General features: G+C 35.7%; 1 long non-coding RNA gene across 1 annotated transcript; it reads right to left on the bottom strand.

The window, feature by feature from the left end:
* Positions 1-733: 733 nt before the first annotated feature.
* Positions 734-2,306, bottom strand: LOC127103902 (uncharacterized). Its single transcript, XR_007794802.1, has 4 exons — positions 1,854-2,306; positions 1,597-1,752; positions 1,380-1,516; positions 734-1,249 (listed from the first exon to the last, which is right to left on the bottom strand). It is a non-coding gene; the product is annotated as an uncharacterized LOC127103902 (long non-coding RNA).
* Positions 2,307-9,190: the final 6,884 nt, after the last annotated feature.

A 9,190-nucleotide genomic window follows, 5' to 3' on the forward strand; every position in this document is an offset into this window, starting at 1 on the left:
TCTATTGCCCGACCTCAAATAGTTATGACTTCTACATAAGTCAATTTATGATTGCTTAACATAGCGCTAAATTTTGACACAAAAGGCATAGAATTCTAGTTAGTGAGATTGTAAGTCTCCCCTCTTTCATGGTATTGTGTGTAAACTTTGCCTTTTTTCCTTCCTTTGGAAGATGTCTTGGTTCAAGGATCCATGCTTTTGATAAGTGGGTTGAGTGTTCTCCAAAGAATTACTTAAACAAAAGAGCAAAAGCAAAAGAAATACTAACTTCTAACTTATTAACAACTAACATTTAATTTCAAGTTCTTTATTTTAATGCACTTTATTTTTTTTTAAACTTTATTCATTTGCCATTTAATTTCAAGTCCTTTATTTTAATGCACTTTATTTTAATTTCAAGTCCTTTATTGTTTGTCCTTTATGTTAATGCACTTTATAGTGCAAATCTACATGACTGTTTAACTCCTTTGCAAGTTATTTTTGAGTTGTTAAAGTCAAATTCTTTTGTTGTGAAATGATCCAAATGTGTTTTTGCAGTTGATCAAGTTCATTATTTGGGTCATGTAATTTCAATGGGTGGTGTTGCACCCGATCCAAAAAAAGTGAAGGCCATTTTGGATTGACCTCAACCAAGTTCACTCACGGCTCTCCGCAGATTCTTGGGTGTTACTGGTTTTTATCTTCGTTTTATGCGCAACTATGCCACTCTCGTCGCTCCTCTCACCAATTTGTTACGTTCCACTAAATTTCTCTGGAGTACAGAGGTTATAGCCTTTACAAAAGCACAAAAAAAATATGACCGCCATGTCGGTCCTAGCTTTGCCAGATTTTACAAAACAATTCATTATAGAGACCGATGCTTCAAGTGTTATTATTGGTGCAATGTTGTCTCAAGGAGGTCATCCTAGTGCTTTCTTCAGTAAAAAGATGTGCCTTGAATGTAGGCTGCTTCTATCTATGTGCGTGAGATATTTGTTGTTACAGAAGCAGTAAAAAATGGCTTCAATACCTTATCAGACAACAATTTCACATTTACACTGGTCAAAAGAGTCTGTGTAATCTGTTACTTCACAAAATCCAAACTCCGGAACAACATAAATAGGCATCTAAATTACAAGGATTTAATTTCGAAATATTCTACAAACTTGGAAAATCAAATTTAGTTGCTGATGCTTTGAGTAGAAAATATCATTCTTAAGACTCTTAGCTATTGGATTTATCCTCCCCTATTCCAGATCTCTTGGCCACACTTTGTGAGTTTTATGCACAAGACAGAGCAAGTAAAACATTAGTAGAGAAAACATTAGAGAACCATAATGAACATAAGCTTTACAAGTTTTCTAAAGGGTTACTATACTACAAAGATCGATTATTCATACCTGATGTTAAAGGACCTTGCATCTCGTTTCTCTATGGAAATTTATCGCCTTTAAGGAGTTACCAAATCCATCATCTCTGACTGCGATCCATTTTTTCTTCAACAGCTTTTGGAAGTAGTTTTTCAAAATCTATGGAACTACATTAAAATGTAGAACATCTTATCATCCTGAGACCGACGGCCAAACAGAAGTGGTAAACAAATCTGTATAGACATACCTTAAGTGATTTGAAAGTGATCATCCTCACCAGTGGTACAAGTTTCTACACCTTGCTGAGTTCTGGTATAACATATCATTTCACACCACAATTTAGATGATGTCGTTTAAAGCTATACGATCTGTGACAGTTGTAGATGAATCCTTGGATAACTCCCTACAATAGCGAAGTCATATTCTCACAAAGTTAAAGGAAAAATTAAGTTAAAGTAGGATCCAATTGGAGAAACAAGCTAACAAAAAAAGAGTGGATTTTACCTTCGAAAAAGGCGATCTGGTTCTATTGAAGCTTCAACCTTATCAATAACAGACTGTTATAAAGATAACTTCTCAAAAGTTGGCAAAACGCTTCTTTGGCCCCTACGAAGTCATAAAAAGGGTTGGTGAAGTCGCTTAAATGCTATCTGCCATCATCTTCAAAGGTTCAGGTTGTGCATGTTTCTCTCTTGAACCATATTATGGTTCCCAGCTGAACAACGATTTTCTTCCCCTTCTAAGGGACATGAAAATGATTTTCGAAGAAAGCTTTTAAGGCCTTAACCGAACCCAGATGTATCACAAGAAAGAAGGTCAAGTGGTAAATTCACGTACATCTAAGAGTCTCTAAAGATAAGATTCAACAGGAAGAACCCATTTTGGATGTGCATGTGGAAAACCAAAATATGAATATTAAAAGAGAGAAACACTTAGAGTTATTATATATTTTGAAGCCTTCTTAGAATATGTCATACTTTATAACGTGCGCAAGAATGCAAGAATATATAGCAATACGAAAGTAATAATATGAAATATTTTAGATTATACTATTGTGTATACATGCACTCCCACTGATCCAATAAAATAAAGATTTATCAGAGTCTATTAGTATTAAATACTCTAATTATACAATGGGATACTGATTTTATTTTAGTGTAAAATTATATAGAGAAGTGGTTCTATAATATATCATCATTAGAGTTTTACAAACTCAATCACATATTTTGCACGTAAATAAAATATGTCATTATTTAAAATAATTTTACATGAAAGACTATGATGGTCATATAAAAGATTTACCATCATTTGAGTGAGATCAAACCCATATAATTTTAAGTACAATATATTATTATATACAACATCTTACTAACTCACTCGAAACACAAATGCTACAAGCATTTGAGAAACACTATATGTTATACGCATTAGAAAAAATACGAGACTTTAATTTAATTAATATTGAGGATATAACACAAGTAGTCATGAATTTCCACCAATAAGATAAGACTATAATATCCTCAATATAAATCTTCATAAGATAATATTATACTAAAGAAATAATATTTGTTTCTGATTTATGTATAATTGACATGTTAAATTCTCCCACTTGATAGAGAAAAATAGTTGAACCAAAATTAAGAGTTTTGAAAAAAATTTAAACAAATATTCAACTATTTTTTTTATCATACAATAATCTTGTCAAGTAATGTTACACTGATAGGATATGCACTTACATAATACATAGAGAATTGAAATTCATTTTAATAAAAAAATATTTAAAATAAATTATTTGATTTCATAAAGTATTACCTGTCTTTTAAAATGATTTTTTTGATTCCTCAAATCATACTTTCAACAATATTAAATAAGAAATATAACAATGCATAAATATTATGTCATCAAATTTTTTAATACCAATATGATACTAGGGACATAATTTTCATAACAATAAAACACAAGTACATTGAACAAAATGTATATCAATAATATATGGTATAACTATTATCAATATAATATTTAAAATAGTTAAAATAAATTTAATTATTTTATTAAATAAAATTGTACAATTATATCTATGATACGTGATGCAAATTAAGATTGATTATATTTTATTCAAAATAGAAAAATTTATATAATTGTGTTCACTATAGGTGAAATTACAGTTATAATGATTTGGGCACCAAAAGAAGTAACAATAACTACTTTCCTGTACAAAGATTTGACTTATTTTACAAAATACATAATGATTCATCGTAACAATAGCTACTTTACCGCATTAATATTCGATAAATTTTGTAAAACCATTGCCTTTAGTAATTCAGTATTTTATCATTAGTTTGAATCTAGAATGTGAATCATTGCAGAATGAAGCATTGAACTATATGCACAAAATAATTTACCATCATCTTAAAATCAAATTATAATTGAAACGAGGAGAGACAGTCACAATATCAGCATGATATTTATATGAGTTAAAAAGAATAAGAATAATCTAAGAGTAATTATAAGCTCATACTCTCATTCAATTCAAAGAAATATTAAATCTAAAATTTATTAGTTCAGTGATATGGATTTATAGAAACACCTTTTAGAATCAATATGTATGATCATAAAAAATCAAAAAATAGAATATGATGATATTGGTTGGAAACATGCATTATTTATAATATATCCAACTTAATAATAACTATACATAATTTATATGAGAAAAGTAAGAATATAAAATGGTTCTCGTTCATTCCAAAATTATAATATTATCTAAGAGTAAAGGATAACAAACATAAACCGTTAATCAAATTTGATCTCTGAGATAAAAAAATATGGTTGATTAATTCAAAGTATGATCCAAATAAATTAGGCACATGTAAAGAATTATATTTTAATAGCCATAATATGTATATCTTTCACTCTGATACTAATTGATAGATCTAATTGAATCGAATAGATATAAATTATAGCATATTGGTATATTAAAGAATAATCAGCAATGATAAGAACGATGTATCTTGTAGGATTTGAGAGACGACCATCGGAAGAGTAGTATGAGATGATTACTGCCCTCATTGCCGTCTAGGATTTTTATTAATTGTCTAATGAAGTGACACTTAAGTAGTTTAACGGTTTAGGGCAGAGACCTCTCATTGAACTTAACTGAATGGTCCAACTCATCATGATCCAATCAGACATAAAATCCAATAAAATAATTCATCAATAATTAATATTTTATAAAAATTGATCATAATATAATTTATTAATGATTAATTATGTCAATCTATATTTGATTAATTAAATAATTAATCTAACATGGGAGAGGAAAATAAATTTAAAAAATCTACTCGTATTATGTATGATTGATCTACATACCAAGTTTCTAGTCATGCTACCCATACCGTGTTTTTTAAGAAATAAATTGTTCTTAGTGTTGCCCACCCCACCTAGTAAGACAATGATTAATTGATGCTGTAAATAGTACTAAAAGTCACTAGTCTTTTTGTAGTTTATAATTATATCATTCTGGAATTGGATTTGCAGTGTTAAGGGTAACATAATTATGAAATTAGCCATATCTATGGTTGTGTACGCTGAGATATTTGTGAAATTTAATTTTGTTTTTAGATGTTGAAGAAAAAAATAGTCACAATGTTGGTTCTACTTGTCAAATTTTTGGCAAAAGGTCTTCTAAAAGCATGGAAGTAGCTCCAGCACTAAATAGTCAAGCCCTCAATTCAAGCACGATGTCATCGAAGGCATCATGCCTGAGGAGATTAGTTCCACTGTCACTGAATTCTTCCTTCAAGATCTTAGACAACAAATAGGTGAAACCTGATCAAACTAAAATACACAGAAGAAAGATGTACATGATCAAACTGATGATTTTCCTACATCAAGTGTAGTCTTGAAATGTAAAGTTAGTTCTCAAGACCATGTGGCGGTCTCTAATACAAAGAAACCAATGCAAGGCAGGAAATAATGAGAATTATTGTGAAACAATGTCGTTAATAAGAAAACAAAATCATGAGATAAATATTGAGTTTCTTGAACAAACACAAGAAACCCTATTAGGTTTATGAATGAGAAAAGAAGGAAGAAGAAGAATTGATTAAAACTATTTTACTATTTACTTTCTTAATAAGGGTTAAAGATTACAAGTGAATACCAACAATTAACTTCTCTCAACAACCTGAGAGAACTAGTCTATTTATAGACTACTAAGCTAAGTTAAACAATTGTGTCATACCCTCGAATTCACCATACCTTCATAACCCAAATACATAAGCATATGCTCATCATTCCATCATCTCATTTGCATCTTGTATCCATAACAAGAGAACATGATACACAAACTCAAGGCATGGTGTTCATCTGAGAAGCATCAAGTTCCCTTGATTATTTTAGGGTGTGCCCAAGCCACCATAAACCCTAATTATTCATCCCCAAGCATCCTTGGACCTTGTGGGACCACTCAAGTCATTCCATTCACCTCCAAGAACCCTAATTGGGTGGTAAGCCCTAATTGAAGACTTTGAAGATTCATCTGGTCATCCTTGGACTTCAACCCTAGTTTCTTGATCCTCTGTGGCATGTACAAGTCATGATCCACTTTGTGCCTTGACCTTACCTTTGAGGACCCCTAATATCCAAACTTTGATCATGCCACAAGCTTTTGAATCACTTTAAGAGATCTCTTGTACCTAAATCCTAGTTTGTTTGACTTTGGTCTTTGATGAAACTTGTGATCAAAGAAACCCTAATTTGCGCATCCCTTTGCGTCTATGTATTTCCTTACTTGATCACGTCATCATTCATCACTCCATTCACCTTCAATTCACGTCATTTTCAATCATCATCCACCAAACAAACATTCATTTCACCCATGGTACAAGTTCTTGATTTGGACTTGAATCATCAACTTCAATGCATTGGTTTCATCCATGAACTTGACCTATAATCACCCCACAAGATATCAAGGCTTATTTTCCATCAAGATATGATCATTTGAGTTTCAAACATTCATCTTGGTGCCTTGAAATTCAAGAAAACTCAAAATGGTATTTTTAGGGCATGTTGGTTGGTCTTGTTTTAGCAAGTTTGACCTATCATTTGGTCCAAACCCCATAACTTTTTCACCTTTCAACCTTTTGAAGATCTTATTTAAGAGAAATGTCCTAATTGAATCCCTCTTCAACTTTATTTCAAGGCCCAAGACCTAATTCATTAAGAAAGGACCTCAAATTCAGGATTGTCCAAGTTGGGCAAGGTGCATAGTCATGCCTAGAAACATGTCCATGACCTCCACTTTACATCAATGCTATTTCCACACCACGACTCCTTTTGACCTGGTTCTTTTTGAAAATTGTTAAGGGCATTAAAAGTATCAAATGTCTTGAGTTAAATGCAAAATGCACGAGCCACTTTTATTTTGTCCAAGTTCAAAGTTGATGATTCATCATGGTGCACACATTAGACCAGTCTTAGTCAGGTTTTGCATATTCATGCATTAAGTCCTCAAATATTTTTGTTTTAATTACTTCTGATCCCAAACATGTTACAAACATTACAAGACACAAAATGCAAGCCAAAATAAGGTGTACCAAGTCAGATGGGGTCCAATCCGAACCAAAGTCAAAAGGTGAATTTTTCCCAAAATGGACAAAAACCAAAGGTACCTCATCATTGTTTGAGCCACTATTGATTCACCTAAAACATGCAAAGTGCAGAATAAACTGCGTAGAGACTAATTGCAGGCAAAAGCATCATCCACCCTTGTTCAACAAGCCTCACATTTTGTCATTTTTCGAGCTTCCCCCTTTCTGATATCCCCCCTGTCGCATCGCGCGAAAAACCGGCGGGAAAAGAAAGAAACAACAGAGCCGCCACCGTGCGTTATTTATCCCAAAAGAGGGAAAGGAAACGCTCAGAGTAAACCTAGGAAAGAACATGGTCTCGCGACCAAAGAGGATGGGTTCGGGAGTCGGTTATGCGAAGGGAAGGTGTTAGGCACCCTACGCATCCGTAGTACTCTACGGGATCCACGCACAATAGAAAGGATAAATTGGTTGCTAAACACTGCTCAAACACACACACACTGGCTGAAAGAGACAAAAGAGACTGACTGAAACTGACTCGGCAGGATATCACATCCTGGGCCTACTTAGTCTATCAGGCATAGACATCAGAGTCGAAGTAGTTCGGACTGGGAAAGCGACACATGCTCGCTAGGATATCGTATCCTATGCATACGTATCTTCTCGGACGAGAGAAGAATCAGAGCATTCGTAGCTCGGCTGACACGCACACAAACAAACACAGGCAAACGTGGAGCCCGACTGCCAATCACTGGACTTATGTCAGCATCCGAACCTAAACACACGCACACTGGAACCCAAATGCCACTCGATGGACTTACATCGGCTTCCAAGCACACAACAACACAACAAGTTAATAGGGAGTCGGGGACTCAGCCTATAACTGTCAAACAAACACAAAAGAAAAGAAAAGGCGCCCGGAGAGATCAGCTCAATCTCCTGCCTACATACTTCATCTGGTGTGAAGATCAGGGCGATGTAGTTCCCCTACGCAGGGACAAGGATCTAGCCTAACCAGATAACAGAGGGAGACACAACACTAGGGAGACTACGACTCGAGCCTAGACGTTGTCATGCAAAGTCAACCCTAAGTTAAGGTTTCTAGCTAAATGGCACGAGGGCCAACCTATCCTAGACAAGGCTTGCACAGGAAGCAAGGGTCTCGATTGCAACAAGGGCAAGAGAAAGGGGAGGTCTCAATCGCAACGAGGGCGAGAGAAAAGGATATCTCAATCACACAGGGGTGAGAGAAAAGAGTTAGTGTTAGTGGTTAGTCAAACTCGGCAAGACATCGCGTCTCGTGCCTACGTATCTCACCTGAACGTGAGAATCAGAGTTGCCGTAGTTCGGCCGGCAGGGAAAAAGGATCTATCGCAACGAGGGCGAGAGAAAGGAAAAGGCTCGATCGCAACGAGGGCGAGAGAAAGGATCGCAACGAGGGCGAAAACAAGGATCGCAACGAGGGCGAAAACAAGCACGGATTAGCTGTTAGTCAAACTCGACAAGACATCGCATCTCGTGCCTACGTATCTCAGCTGGACATGAGAATCAGAGTTGCCGTAGTTCGGCCGGCAGGGAAAAAGGATCTATCGCAACGAGGGCGAGAGAAAGGAAAAGGCTCGATCGCAACGAGGGCGAGAGAAAGGATCGCAACGAGGGCGAAAACAAGGATCGCAACGAGGGCGAAAACAAGCACGGATTAGCTGTTAGTCAAACTCGACAAGACATCGCATCTCGTGCCTACGTATCTCAGCTGGACATGAGAATCAGAGTTGCCGTAGTTCGGCCGGCAGGGAAAAAGGATCTATCGCAACGAGGGCGAGAGAAAGGAAAAGGCTCGATCGCAACGAGGGCGAGAGAAAGGATCGCAACGAGGGCGAAAACAAGGATCGCAACGAGGGCGAAAACAAGCACGGATTAGCTGTTAGTCAAACTCGACAAGACATCGCATCTCGTGCCTACGTATCTCAGCTGGACATGAGAATCAGAGTTGCCGTAGTTCGGCCGGACAACCTTAAGTATGGCTCACACAAGGGTTAAGCCACACAACCTACCTTGCACACGGGCAAGTCTAAACTACACCTAAAGAGGCAAAGCAAACAGGCAATCACAATCACAAGAAGCACACTCTATATGCATACAAGAGGCTCAAGCAAAAGGTTAGGCACTAGGGCCAACTGGAATAGGGTAAGTGTTGCTCTTAACCTTGCCATTGAGAGGCTAAGGTGAAGCAGATGAATAGGAGATGAGGGG

The sequence above is a fragment of the Lathyrus oleraceus genome, chromosome 7, assembly GCF_024323335.1.
Source record: "Lathyrus oleraceus cultivar Zhongwan6 chromosome 7, CAAS_Psat_ZW6_1.0, whole genome shotgun sequence".
Taxonomy (NCBI): domain Eukaryota; kingdom Viridiplantae; phylum Streptophyta; class Magnoliopsida; order Fabales; family Fabaceae; genus Lathyrus; species Lathyrus oleraceus.